The sequence below is a fragment of the Nannobrachium achirus genome (assembly GCF_963921795.1).
Source record: "Nannobrachium achirus genome assembly, chromosome: 4".
In the NCBI taxonomy this organism is placed as follows: domain Eukaryota; kingdom Metazoa; phylum Chordata; class Actinopteri; order Myctophiformes; family Myctophidae; genus Nannobrachium; species Nannobrachium achirus.
In genome coordinates, this window is record NC_137813.1 from 61,148,500 (window position 1) to 61,163,499 (window position 15,000).

At 44.6% G+C, this 15,000-nt stretch overlaps 1 protein-coding gene and 1 pseudogene across 2 annotated transcripts in view; one reads left to right on the forward strand and one right to left on the reverse strand.

Annotated features, from left to right (window-relative positions):
- LOC308283964 (histone H3.2) overlaps positions 1–1,856 on the reverse strand; it is a gene marked incomplete at its 3' end in the record, with an annotated part of 138,178 nt that extends 136,322 nt beyond the window's left edge. Inside the window, exon 1 of the mRNA XM_080724478.1 lies at positions 1,772–1,856. The remainder of the gene's footprint in view (positions 1–1,771) is intronic.
- The window catches only part of LOC308283905 (septin-9-like), a 224,786-nt pseudogene that overhangs the window by 85,667 nt on the left and 124,119 nt on the right, over positions 1–15,000 (forward strand). The window lies entirely within an intron of this gene.

Here is a 15,000-nt window from a genome sequence, read left to right on the forward strand (position 1 = left end):
GTCGGTGAATTGTTTTTGTAAATGAAATGTAAAAGTGTCCTGTAAGTCCATATGGGCTGGGCTTCCTTGGAAGCATGACACTAAAATAAAGAAAAATCAATCAATCAATGTAGTATCCTTAACTGTACCTCAGTTTTTTGCTTGTTTTATTTGACACTTGCTTTGTCAATATGTAAACAGCAAACACTATCTTCTCGTGTCATTGAAGCTCCTCTGTACTGAAATTGAACTGAACTGACAGGCCGGGGCCACACATTTAAGGCCCCATGCTTTATGCTTTACCTGGGGGAGGCAGCGTCCCAATTCATTCCCTATATGGAAGTCGCGTGTTTTGAAGAGGCAAGCTTGCTCTAAGCTTTCCTCAAGGCTGTCCTTAAGCCACAGAACAAGCTTGCCTCTTCAAAACATGTGACTTCCATATATATAGGGAATGAACTGGATGCTGTTTTACCCCCCGCCTCCCCCCAGGTAAAGCATAAAGCATGTGCCTTCAACGTGTGGCCACGGCCACAGAGAGACAAGGATAGACAGAGATGACAACTGACCATACAGCCGTGAGGGGAACACCTGGTCCCACCCCCAGTGGCGTCAGTTCAGCAAAAGCTAAGGTATGGCAACATGACTGGCGCGCGTGCAAGACGCCAGTCATGTTGCCATACATTTTACAGTTTACAGTTTAGGCACTTAGCAGACGCTTTTAATCCAAAGCGACTTACAATAAGCAGGTAATACACATCGCTATAATAAGCAAGATAGTATGTCAGTAAGTACATTAACAACAATATAACAATATAACAAATGCATAGGAATATCAATCTAGAAAAAAAACAATAACATAGGTAGACCTCGCACCTAATCAGTAAAAAAAAAAAAAAAAAAAAAAAAATCTAAAACCTAAAAAATGCTATCTAGCTTCATGTTTTGTCATTGAGGGAAAGGGGGAGTGTTACAGCAGTGCTATATGGGTTTAGGTGGAATCTGAAGAGGTGAGTCTTCAGTCCACGGCAGAAGCCATACCTTAGCAACAGGCATGATGAATTCATTTCAAGAAGTACATTTTATTTTTTCCCCCGCTGTAGCCAAGGTATGGCAGTTGCCATAACTTGCCATACCCAATTGACGCCTCTGGCCCACCCCCCCCCCCCCCCCCCCCCCCCCCCCCCCTCTCCATCCTTCCCTTTCTCTCTGAGGGAATTCCTTCTCTTCCTCCTGTCATCTCCTCCCTGCCTCTCTGATTCCTCTCTTCATTTCCCTCTGTCATCACCTCATCCCATCCTACCCCCGTCCGTCCGTCTGTCCGTCCATATATCTGTCCATCGGTGACATATGCAGCCGTTAGGGACGCATCCACACTTGTCTCACAACTGCTACTCAATCAACACCGGTAAGACTGCGGTATGTGTGTATTACGTATATGTGTGGACTGGTTATGTCTCTCTCTCTCTCTCTCTCTCTCTCTCTCTCTCTCTCTCTCTCTCTCTCTCTCCCTCTCTATCTCTCTCTCTCTCTCTCTCTCTCGCTCTCTCTCTCTCTCTCTCTCTCTCTCTCTCTTTCTCTCTCTCTCTCTCTCCCCCCTCTTACTTTGAACAGAGAGAGCATGGGGTGCGTCAGGGATGAAGGAGTGTGTTTGAACCACGTGGTGGTGAAGTCATGCTTTCACTGCCGCTGCCTCGGACGTGCATAATGGACCACTGTTGTGATTGTCAACGTGGTGTGTCAATGGTGTGTGTGTGTGTGTGTGTGTGTGTGTGTGTGTGTGTGTGTGTGTGTGTGTGTGTGTGTGTGTGTGTGTGTGTGTGTGTGTGTGTGTGTGTGTGTGTGTGTGAGAGAGAGAGAGAGAGAGAGAGAGAGAGAGAGAGAGAGAGAGAGATGCCGCCAGGGCAGTATGGGGGCCTCCCACGTGGGCTACCTCTGCCCCCCTGCCATGGATGTATATGGATATTGGTAAATGGTGCATGCAGCACCTTCCTACCGAGCACTTTACAACATACATTGCACGACGCACGCACGCACGCACACACTCACGCACGCATACACTGATGTCGGTGGAAACCATGCAAGGCACCTAGCCATAAATCATAACTCTTGTAGAGTGCTTTTATTTGGGGGCGTTTCTCTCTACAAGAGTTATAAAGGGGAGTCAGAACGTTCTTGCTGGGTGAGCCCTTCCGTCCATTTTCGGCTCAAAACATGCACAAATCAATATATAAGGTGCTCACCGCATTGTCCAAACAGTTTTCTACCGACCGGCATGTGTTAGTCCATATGTTTCCAATAAATTAATGTTTACTCAAACTGTCTCGGAATCTCCTCGCTTTCCTTACAGGGTGAAAATGGCCGAACATATCACGTGACGGTGATCGCCTTAGCTATTCGCTCATACTAGGACATGACATCTTGTATGCGGAAGTATTCTGACGTTTGTAGGCGGAAGCATTCCGACGAGGGAACGCAAGACACCGAGAAGTTTGAGTAAACATTAATTTATTGGAAATATATGGACTCTTGCCGATGAGTGGACGGGTCGGTAGAAAACTGTTTCGACAATGCTGTGAGCGCCTTATATATTGATTGTCTCCACCAGCCGAAGGCTGAGGGAGAGTATGTTTTCCCCTCCGTCCGTCCGTCCGTCCGTCCGTGCGTGCGTCCGTCCGTGCGTGCGTCCGTCCGTGCGTCCTCGCAGTTTGTGAGCAGCTAATCTCAGTCACCGTTGGCCCGATCGCTGCCAAACTGAGCACACACACTCCCTGGATGCCAATCTAGAACCTCTGCCCCACATTCTTCAAATCAGCCTCATGGTGGCGCTATAACAGGCCGATTTGTGTGGCCTGGTTGTTACCAACTAATCTCCGGCGCCGTTGGCCCGATCGCTGCCAAACTGAGCACACACACTCCCTGGATGCTAATTCAGAACCTCTGCCCCACATTTTTTAAATCAGCCTCATGGTGGCGCTATAACAGGCCGATTTGTGTGGCCTGGTGGAGACCGGTGGAGGCGTTGTGTGCTTGTAGATCTGCTGTTTTCACTACTGTTGTGCGACGGCCTTGTACGATGAGCATGGCTTTACTTTGCGAAAGAACGTACAAATTTGAAACTTGGAGATACAAGGTTTCCACCCGACAACGACGATATGGAGGTGCACTGTATGCGTTCATGTTCTGAAAGGTAGCAAAAAAGTCCACACAAAGGTTCGGCGGTTGTGTGCTGACTTTGTCCATGTCACCACTCACCAGCCGTGGTCGGGTGCTGTGTTTAGTACCGCACATCACATTGTCATCAGCTGATGATGTTGTTTTAACGTAAGTAATCAACTGGAGAAGTTTCATTGTTCTAGCTATCAGTTATTTTTTTTTTTTTTTTTTTCTATTAAATGCACCATAACATTAACGGACATGTCTACCGTTTGGTAGAGGCTTGTATTTAAAAAAAATCACACTCGTGTGAACTGAGCGGTGGTGTGTGTGTGTGTGTGTGTGTGTGTGTGTGTGTGTGTGTGTGTGTGTGTGTGTGTGTGTGTGTGTGTGTGTGTGTGTGTGTGCAACAGCGCCCCTCCCTTAACATGTGTGGTCAGAAAAGGTTACTGCAGGCTACAGACAGACAGACACGGAGACACGGAGACAGACAGACAGACCCACACACACGGCCACGTATAGGAGCGTTGTGACCACCGCTCAAAAACTGGTGGGTGTATTGTAAAACACATCACATTGTCATCAGCTGATGATGTACACAGACCTGTGTGTGTGTGTGTGTGTGTGTGTGTGTGTGTGTGTGTGTGTGTGTGTGTGTGTGTGTGTGTGTGTGTGTGTGTGTGTGTGTGTGTGTGTGTGTGTGTGTGTGTGTTTTTGTGAGAGAGAGAGAGAGAGAGAGAGAGAGAGAGAGAGAGAGAGAGAGAGAGAGAGACACGAGGCAAATGACAAAAATCATGACCTCACCCTGACCAGCTGACATCACAGAGCAGAAATGAGAGCCAACTTGCCCCGGATTTGTGTTAAAGCGACGCCCATAACGACTCCTTTATAAAGGAGTAGTTCACCCTCCAAATGACTTTCTTTCTATTGATTACTCGTGTCATGGAGGCTTGAGTTATACATTTTTTGTCTTAGGAATGCGACACATACAAAAACTCAAATCTCCATGGCACGAGTAATCAATAGAAAATAAAATCATTTTGGGGGTGAACTACTCCTTTAACACCGCCATGTTTGTGTGCGTTGGTCCTGATTATGCACTTTTCTTTCTCTCCGTGATGTGATCTCCTGCTCTAGCCTGATACTTCAGTCCGCACATCACCACCCCCTGCTGGTGGGTGGTGTGTAGTGTGGACTGAACCCGGAGATATTTTAATCTATTTCAAGCGCGCCCAAAGAGCGGGCGCATTGAATGGGCCAATCAGGGTTGTATGCTTGGGGCACGTGGTTTGGCTGCTCCGGTCCCAGCCCCCTCCAAACAGAGCTCTTCTGCCCACGTCAGAGCAGTGTAGGCCCACGTGAGATTCACTAGTGGACTCTGATTGGTGTCCTCTGCCCACGTGAGAGTCTAGTGGACTCTGATTGGTCCGTGAAAACTGTCATGGCGGAGTCAGACTCGACTCGAATTATTTTAATAAACTATATAATAGTGCCGTTTCATTACGTTTTAATACCATTTTGCACTAACGTAAACATGCAGTCATATAATATGTTATGAGAAATAACGTATTTTTGCAATGACACGCCACGTCGCCGTCAGAGGCTCTAAGCGTGTGTGTGTGTGTGTGTGTGTGTATGTGTGTGTGTGTGTGTGTGTGAGTGTGTGTGTGTGTGTGTGTGGGTGACGTCAATAGGCTTTACCCCGCCCCCGGCGAAGTAGAATCTCCGTCCCCAGTTTCAGACTCTCTCCCGAAGTGAAACGTAGTGATGAGTCTGGACGCTTGCAGTCAGGCTACTCCTGCTCTACCTCAGCTGTGATTACACTCAACATTTTGTTGAAGTGATTTATTCATAACGTCAGGAAAGAAAGCAGGTCAAGACCGATTAGCTCACTGTTGAAAGCTCGGTTTAAATTTGAATACACATTTTTACTGCCATATTATGACTATTTTGGAAGTTATTTCCCCGTCGGTTTCTACGGTCTGCTGCTGACCCCCTGCCCTGACCAGACCACTGGCCAGCGCAAAGATCTTTTTCACACGATTTATCACAGGCAGGAGTGTATAGGGGTGGGCGATATGGTGATAAATGTCGTTGAGATGATACAATGTCTCCACGATATGCCTTTTCAGAGATATCGTATATATTGTGATACAATGAGGGAGCCTTGTAAAAAATCCTGTTGAATTGTTAATACAGAGATTCATTGCAGAATTTATTTAAACAAGCATTTTGGTCTAAATCGGCAGTTCTCAAACTTGAAAATGTCACGGTCTCCCCTTAACTCTGACCATTTGGTTTAATTTGTATGCTGTCAGAGTTACATACTTGAAAGGGTCAATTTAGACCTCCCAAAAGGAACCCAGAGAGTCCGTGGACCCCACTTTGAGGACCGCTGGTCTAAATGGTCCGTTACTCCTTTTTCTTTCAGTTTTTGTTACCTTGTTGGTGGTTGTAACTTGAAAAACAACCATAAAATCCAACAGGATCGTGATAAGATCGTGTATCGTGATACAGCTTGGGGAAATATTGTGAGGTTATTTTTCCATATCGCCCACCCCTACAGCAGTGCCCCCCTCTTTTCAGGGTGTTTTGCCACCGTCCCCAGGTAGGGAAAACCTTGGCGAGCAAAGCCCGATCTTGCAGCAGATCGGCGGTTTTGTCGGTGAGTGCCAAAAATTTACGGCGACAATAATCATCGTCTCAAAAAGTCGGGCAGTGTGTATGAGCCCTTAATAGGACAGTAGACTGACAGGAAATGGGAAAACACGCAGCAAAGGTCGTCGGGATTGGGATTCGAACCCGCGACAAGCTTTCAGGCTGGCATTGCAGCCTAGGGTGCCGGACCGCCACACCGGTGGCCGGGCCACTTCTGTATTTTGGTGTCCATATTTAGTTTTTATTACTTGCGCAAGCAGAGCGTGCAAGTACTGTAATCGTCTGGGTATGTATGTAGGTTTCTCCCTTTTTGGAGCTGTGTGGAACACAAGCTACCCTATACGTGGCCGTGTGTGTAGGTATGTTTGTGGGTGGGTGGGTCTGTATGTAGCCTCAAGAATGTGGTGTAGTACCTTTTATGACCACACATGTTAAGGGAGGGGCGCTGTTTTCAACTGCAATACACACACACACACACACACACACACACACACACACACACACACACACACACACACACACACAGCTCCACTTCGAACAGAGGTTCGATTTTTTGAAGACCGTAGCCCTGAAATGGCTGGGATTCTGGGAATGCAGGTATGTATGTCGGTGTCTCATCATTAACAGCCAATGAGGGACCAGCATTCCTGGTGATGCCACTGGCGATGTCAGCAGAGTTTGGTATATAAGAGCGTTCTTGGTAATGTCTTCATTAACATCCACAAACAAACTACTTTTTGAGGCCCACGATCTGTAGGATTGACCTAGTTATTACTCCTTATTTCAAGCACTGGCACCGAGTCAGAATCACTTTCCAATAGTATTATTACTCTGTCTTTCTGTCTCCGCATCTCTCTCTCTCTCTCTCTCTCTCTCTCTCTCTCTCTCTCTTCCTCCATTGCATTTTCAAGGGCGTTCGTCGGAATCGTGGGTTCGGGCCGGGGAGAGGAAATTCCACAGAAGGAGTGTGTTTGTGTGGTGGGTGTAAATGTGGGGGTATGGATGAAGCGGCAGACGTTCTGCACACAGCTGGGTCTCTCTTCACAGACCTCTGGCCCGCCTTGGCCCCGAGCCACCTTAAAAAAGGGCATTTTTTGCGGATTTTGAAACGGGCGAAACCGCCACTGGCCATTTTTACGTATAGGCTGGCGATGCCTTGCCAGTTTATAGAGAGTCAGCCGTTGAGACACGTAGAATGCCATGTTATATGAGGGGTCACCATTGATGTCCAGTTGTGCAATACCCGTTGTATCCGTCTGTCTGTCTGGCTCTCTAGTATGCCAATATATGGTGTTCCGTGTCCAGGCCAGTCTGCGATGTCATCTCCAAATTTGGGCACGGTAGTGATGTCATATGAGTGATTGTCATTTGAGCATTGTTTCAGCATGCGGCTGTTACCATGGTTGCGACACTGTTTAGTATCAGTGATGTCAGCATGCGGACAGACATTTGCTAAATTAATAGTTAGATTAGATATCAGCATTTCACACATCACAATAGCGGTCCAGGCACATTCTACATATAGGCTATTTTGCCGCAAATTCGAATCCCGATCATGTGACGACCTTCGCTGCGTGTCACTCCCTGTCTCTCTGTGTCCTGTCCTATCTACACTGTATAGGCTACTACCAGTAAGACTCCCTAATCGGGAGATAAGCGACCGTTGGTCGCTTATCTCCACAAATATCACAACCTCCACCTCTCACGTCATACGGGCAGCCATAGTTACACCTGGAATGAAACAAGCCCTATATAAAGGGGCAATTCTCACCAGGGAAGAGAGCATTCCTCGACTGGTCTGTTAGTGTACGTTCGCAACCACCTTAGCAACCATGGTTTTACCCTAGCAACCAACTGTTTAATATGGAGTTATATGTTGTTCGTGTCCAAATATGGGGCTTGTGAGGTCAGACTTAGTGAGATGTCATACTGATGTCAGCAGTGTGATGTCATACTGATGCGGAGATATGAGCAGGGCAAAGGTGTGACGTGTGACGTGTGACCGACCGACGGACGGCCGGTGGAGGTTTTGATACTAAACTGCGACCTACGGTCGCAATCAATACAGGCAGATAAGCCCATAAAATATAGTTGAAAACCCCCTTTAAATACTGTATACTAAATCGTACGACGAATAGAAAAACGTGCACCATCAGATCTACAAGCTGCTGCATGCTCACAACGCAAAGCGATGTGCTACTTTTACTTATCTTCAAATAATTGGTCCTCACGCTCATTGTGAGATGCCACCATTTCTGTCTACTGACTGTGTGTGTCATTGGTGTGCTGTTAGTAGGGCTGTCACAATTATTTTTCATAATCGTTTCCATGTTGAAAAATGTTCATAGGCCTATATTAAAAAGCGATGCGACGCGTTGTGAGCTTGTAGATCGGCTATTTCCACTATCAATGTTCTTTTTTAAGTATAAAGTTGTCAAATAATATGTAATTTCTTTGTATATGTGTCATATCTACCATGTGCAACTTCAAAGCCTAAAAGCCAAATGGAAATGGAAATGTCAACGACAAAACACAATTAAATCGTTAATCGCAATTATTTGACTGACAATTAATTGTCATGTAAAATGTCATAATTGTGACAGCCCTAGCTGTTAGCCTCTCGAGGCCAGACTCGTTGCCTCCTACAATTTTCAAATGCTTCTGGTATTCGAAGATTGTGGCTACGCAAGACTAGTGGGCTATGGACAGGTCAGAAACCTTCCTATGACATCATCGATGGAGATTCCAATATAACAGAAACTACAGCCTTTCTCTTCCTGGAAACTTGGCATGCTGCAAGAGAAGCCACTGTTCTTGCCTTACATTCAAAAAATGTCTCTGAAATGACCAACCCTGTCTACAGATAATGTCACTGTCCACAGCCCTTCTCTGAGACAAACAGTGAGTAGTAGGGCGCCAGTGGATCAGGGGTAGAGTGGCCAGATGGAGAAACGCTAGGTTCCCAGTTCGATCCCAGGCTCCCCCAGAGCTAGTGTCGAAGTGTCCTCCAGCAATACTCTGAACCCCTTGTTGCTCCCGGTGAGCAGGTTGGTGCCGTGCATGGTTTCCTCCACCATCGGTGTGTGAATGGGTGATAATAATGCCCAATCAACCACTTTGAAATAAATGCACCATTTATGAGCAGACAGAAATGGCTGGCATCTTTGAGCATTACTGAGGACCAGCCTAAATGTTCGAAGGGCTCCTTTAAGAAGTACTACTTTTCTTTTTTACTTCAACCACTGATATTACTCCCAGTCCCAACCATAATCTTGTGATCCACACCCAGCACAGTAGCCTCATTGATACAAGCGAGAGGACAGAAGCTGCTGATAGCTCTCAAGAGCAGCTGTCTCCATCCTTATCGGCGCTATCACCGCAGCTGAGATACAGAGAAAGCGAGCGCAGGTTTCCCTACAAATGTTAGCTAGCTCAGGGTCACCTCCACTTAGACAGAACACAGTCGGCTCTTTGTTAGCATGTGGCTACTGCTAGCTGTTGTTGGACATATGGAGTGAAATCCATACCGCCGACGACAACATCCCACAGCAGGCTCCATGCTGCTGCTGGGGCTAAAAGACACCCTGGCCCTGATCAGATATTTCCTTTCGTCTTTACTCAAACATTATCATTTCTTTTTGTACTGAAGTATAAAAAGTTGCATTACCACGGTGTAGAAATACTCTTCTTTTACTAGCTCCGTAGTAACTCTAGTAAAAGTCATGTATTACGTTTTTAAAAGTACAAATAAGGTTTTGGCATCCAAACGTACCAAAGCTAAAAGTACTTATAATGAAGAATGTCCCATTTCAAAATTGTGTTGTGAGCTTGTACAAGAGGATTCTGTTCTTTTTGAATAGCCGAAGTGTATAGGGTTTAGCGTGAGTGTGTGCGTGTGCGTGCGTGCATGTGTAATAATCTAAATCTTGCAGTTAAATAATTGTAGTACAAAGTTTGCCTCTGATGTAGTAGAAATGTAAAGCTTTGAAAACGTTAAGTATAGTGCTTGAGTAAATGCACTTTGCTCTGGACCCCTGCATCCCAGAGTGGTCAGTGATGAAAGACTTCCTTTTGTCAGCTCAGCTCAAGCAGAAAACGTCTCTATTACGCATTATTACTTTAACTATTATTTTAGGCTTTAAAGGGATATTACACTTTCAAAAAACTTTTGGTCATTGTATGGTCTAATCAGGCTTGTATGAACACCCTGAACAGTTTTTAATTTGCTTCATTCAGTATTTAGATATTTGATGTAAATGTTACCAGCTCCAACACGCCCAGGCCCTCTCCACATACACACCCATTGTAACTTCAAACTCCATTTTAACCATGATAGATTCATTAAAAACACACATTATTTTTTCTGGTGACTCATACTACCCTCCTAATACGTGAGCAGACCGTGTTTTTTCAATAACTTTTTTCATTTATTTTCAATAAAATATTATTGTATTTAATGTTTTCCATTTTCCCAAAGAATTATTAAAAATAAAAGAAAAACGTTATTGAAAAAACACGGCCTGCTCACGTATTAGGAGGGTATTATGAGTCACCAGAAACAATAATGGGTGTTTTTGATGAATCTATCATGGTTAAAATGGAGTTTGAAGTTACAATGGGTGTGTATGTGGAGAGGGCCTGGGCGTGTTGGAGCTAGGGTTGTTCGATATGGCCAAAAAATAAAATCTCGATTATTTTCTCTGAAATCCCGATTTTCGATTTCGATTTCTTGTTAAAAGAATAATACATTGTTTCAACTATTTTGTTTTCATTAAAAAAATGCAAGGAAATGTTTTTTTTTTTTCATTATTGTTTCATTTTTTGATTTTTTTTATATAGCCAAATAGCAAAATGCAATAAAACAATAAGGGTATTAATAATAATAACTTTAGTTGCGCAACAATCACATACAGAAGTTAACTTAGCGTCCTTAGTGTTTCATTATCAATAGTGAGTGACAAAACAGCCAAAACAAGCCAGCTCTTGGAGGCTGGTGAAACGGGTGAAAAAATAGCTAAGGCCACCCCTGAATTTTGGCTGGCATTTCGCCTACCAAAATGTAATTCCTGGCTACGCCCCTGCCCTGCACCACTCATGCACGGAGATGTTGACTGATTGTAAACGGAGGCGAAGCGCTTCGCTTCCCGACGCAAAATTAACACAGTGACAGGGACAGTAGGAGACTACAGTCAGTAGGTGGGTAACACAGAATTAATAAGCTTCTTTCAAACTACAACAAGAAGTAAGTTTACCAGCTCAGCAGCGTTTTGTTCTGTTTTCTGCTTGAACCATCGCGAGTGAGCGCAGTGCGGTGGTGAACTCTGCTCAGTCTGACGTGCGCTAAACGCGCATCAAAGAAATGACACATCAGAGAGAAAGTAGTATTAATTTGGTGTCGGACCTTGTCGTCCTGCTTTAGGAGGACGGGGCTGTGTACTTTTTGCGCGTGCAAGGCTCCAATGAGTAAGAATTTCCCTAATTAAAGTGAAAATTGATTTTACGATTTCCATTTTTTTAAATCGTCCAAAAGAAAAAAAACGGGTTACGATTAAAAATCGATTAATCGAACAACCCTAGTTGGAGCTGGTAACATTTACATCAAATATCTAAATACTGAATGAAGCAAATTAAAAACTGTTCAGGGTGTTCATACAAGCCTGATTAGACCATACAATGACCAAAAGTTTTTTGAAAGTGTAATATCCCTTTAACTATAAAAAAATAGCAGATATACAAGCTCACAGTGTGGCACCCAGTGCTGCGCTGCAAGCTTGTAGATCTGCTATTTATTTTGTATTTAAAATGTGTCTTTGAATAATATAAAATGTGTCTTTGAATATTTTTGGTCCTCATTTTATAAATGTCTTCTAAATCCTTCTTCCGAATCAGTGTTTTCTCAAACATTGTCATGTCAAGGACCACCAAAATTACATGCATTTGGCCACGGACCCCCATCTCAAAACAATCTTGTTCAAGGGACGCCCCAGAAGCAGAGATTTGAGTTAAAAAACATTGCTTTGAAGAATACATATTCAAAGATTTGCACACATTTTCACTATTTTTCAAAAATAGCTGATCTACAAGCTCGCAGTGCGACACTCGGTGCTGTGCTACAAGCTTGTATATCTGCTATTTTTCAATAGCCAAAGTATTTAATAATTCCAGCTCTTAATGGGCTGTGATGAAAGACTTCCTTGTGTCAGCGCAGCTCCAGCAGAAATGTCTCTCTGGGGGTTGGAAAGTGTGTTTGACAATCATAATGGCTGCCTAGCGGCCCTGGGGAGCTAACAGGACTTGATATCATTTAATGTTCTCCTCTTCTTCTCACAGTATTTGTTGACTTGCAGGATGTTGGCTGCATGCACGCGAGAGTCAACTCAGCTGGGTTCTCTTATGCAACGGTTGGGGTGACCTTGTAAAAAAGGTCATGGGTCAGTCTAGCTACAAAAAGCTCCCTCGCACCTGCTAATAGGAGGTGTCGACCACAGCTCATAATGTCGGCCCTTTTATGACGTGACTTTTATGTCCAGAATAAGGGATTCATGTGGCGAGGTTGTCAGTAAAAAGACTGTGGCGGTTGAAACATCGTTCTTTTCCGTGTCACGCTCAGAGAGAGATGTCTTCCCTCCTATACAGTGCAGAACAGACTTAAAGAGGTGGTGCCATAGTTTTGTGCTTTTTCTGTTTTGTATGGGTCTATGGAGTTAATCGTGGTTATAATGTGCAGATTTGTCTTCCCTTTGTATTTTTGGTTACTTCCTGAAAGCTGAAAGACTGGGCCTCAAAAGGCCCAGTTGAAAAAACACAGATTAAATTACATCATGAACTCATCCCCTCCCCTTTTACCATTCACCTAACCTCAGTTGGATCATCACCACCCACCATGACAACCAGGCATACCTAATGAACTGGTGGGTGTGGCCACATAAAAACCCAATTTAAACTCTTTCTGTACACTTTCTTTGAACAAATATTCCTCCTAATATAATCATAATACCTGATCATCATGCCTTTTTCTATCGATTACTCACCCCATGTGAGACTCTGGTCATCAAACTTTGGCAACAAAAACGAAATAAATATCCATGAATTCAAGTTTCCATGGGGTAATGGAAACCCAGGGGGAAACAAAAGTAATTTTGGGGGTGAACTATCCCTTTAACATTTTGCCAGATTCCAGTACGCCATGGCGAGCCATAATCAATATATGGATTGAACAGTCTCACCATGAAGTCAGACCCGGATGACTCAAAAAGCCTTGAGTTCTGCAGAATGTTTTATTTTTTTCACCTCATTTGATGACTCGACGAGTACACTCACTAGTTTAGATTGTTTCCGAGCGGGGATCACAAGTCTGGGGGTGGAGGTTGGGGGCTTTGGAGGAGGTGGGGGCTGGTATCTCGGTTATGTATGAAGCAGATTGTTTGCCTGTCATTTCCAGGTCACATGCCGAGGGAAAGAGAAAAGGAGGGGTCCATTAAAAAGCCAGATAGCAGTGTGTGTGTGTGTGTGTGTGTGTGTGTGTGTGTGTGTGTGTGTGTGTGTGTGTGTGTGTGTGTGTGTGTGTGTGTGTGTGTGAAGGGGAGAGAGAGAGAGAGAGAGAGAGAGAGAGAGAGAGAGAGAGAGAGAGAGAGAGAGAGAGAGAGAGAGAGATGCCATGCTGACATTCAGGGGCGTCAATTGGGTATGGCAGGGGTATGAAGCTGCCATACCCTGGGCCAAGGGGGGGAAATAAAAGTTACTTTTACTTTTAAATATAAATCCACGAATCTCTCTTTGTCTATCTACAAATGCTAAATTTAACAAAACTAGCCCTTACCCGTTCAAAGATATGAGCTCCAAAATGATGTGCAGTGTGTGGGTTATGGGATGTGCACTGTGCATACAGTATACGAGGGATGGAAAGTAACTTTAACTGGTGCTTGCATGATAATATGTAGGAGCATCAATGTAAGAAATACCCGTTTCATTTAATGGCTCACTCAGACAGACATTCGCAAAATTATAGTATACATGGTCACTTTAACAAGGTATTATAATTATATTCTCCACACTTGTATTCTCCCATCTTGACAAAATGGTATATTCCCAGGTTCCGCAGGTCAGCTGCACAGGTGCAATGCATTAATATTAATTGTGTGGTACGTTTACTAACATGCCAAGTTTAGCTGCACTTGAACAACCGTTCCAGGCTGGCATATCCAGCCCAAGAAACCGTTGAAACATGCCTGTTGCTAAGGTATGGCAACATGACTGGTGTCTTGCACGCGCGCCGACACCAGTCATGTTGCCATACCTTAGCTTTTTTCTGAACTGACGCCACTGCTGACATTTGGTTCACATTGGTGCTCATTATTGTTATCTAGGCTGGGATTGGCTGAGACGCTGTGGCTCATTATTTTGTTATCACGGCCGGGTCTGCGAGGCCCGGCCTGTGATCACAGCTATCTGCTCACAGGAGAAGATACTGTGGAACGCAGACGTCAGATGGTCTCAGCACAGAGGAAAACACTCTCTTTCTATCCCACTCTGACCCCCTTCCTCACTCTCTCTCGCGCGCTTTCACTCTCAAATACATGTACAATTAAAAGGGAACAAAGAAATGTGAGAACAGAGATGTTTACAGAACCATAAGCTTTGTGAATTAGCTGCAGATGTTGCCCTAAAATCACGCAAAGCGGTACACAGTATCTCACCAACATGGATCTGTCCCATTTCCCATATTCCTTCCTGATTGGCTGCGATTGCCTTCTAAAGTTTGTGTATGCGACCTGACGGTCGCTTAGTTATCTCCCAACTAGGGAGTCTTTGTGGTATATACACGTAGGAAACCTATGAAAACCTCCACCGGCTGTCTGTCCCTCCGTCTTTCCGTCACGCCACGCCACGCCACGCCACGTCACACTTTTGGCCCTACACTTATCTCCGGCACCGTTGCCCCTATCCATGCCAAACTTTGTACACACACACTCCTTGGCTGGCAAACCACAACCTCCGCCCCTGATTTCTCACATGCCCCTCTTCTAGTGCCACCATAAGGTTGCTAAGGCCAATTTGTGTATACATGTGACCTGACAGTCGCTTATCTCCCGATTAAGGAGTCTTACTGGTTCAAATGGATTTAAACTTGTGCACAAATGGCAGCAGTTGTTCAAAATGTGCAGTTGCTCTGTTGGTATATACAGCAGTTTTTTTTTGTACCGAGGTCAA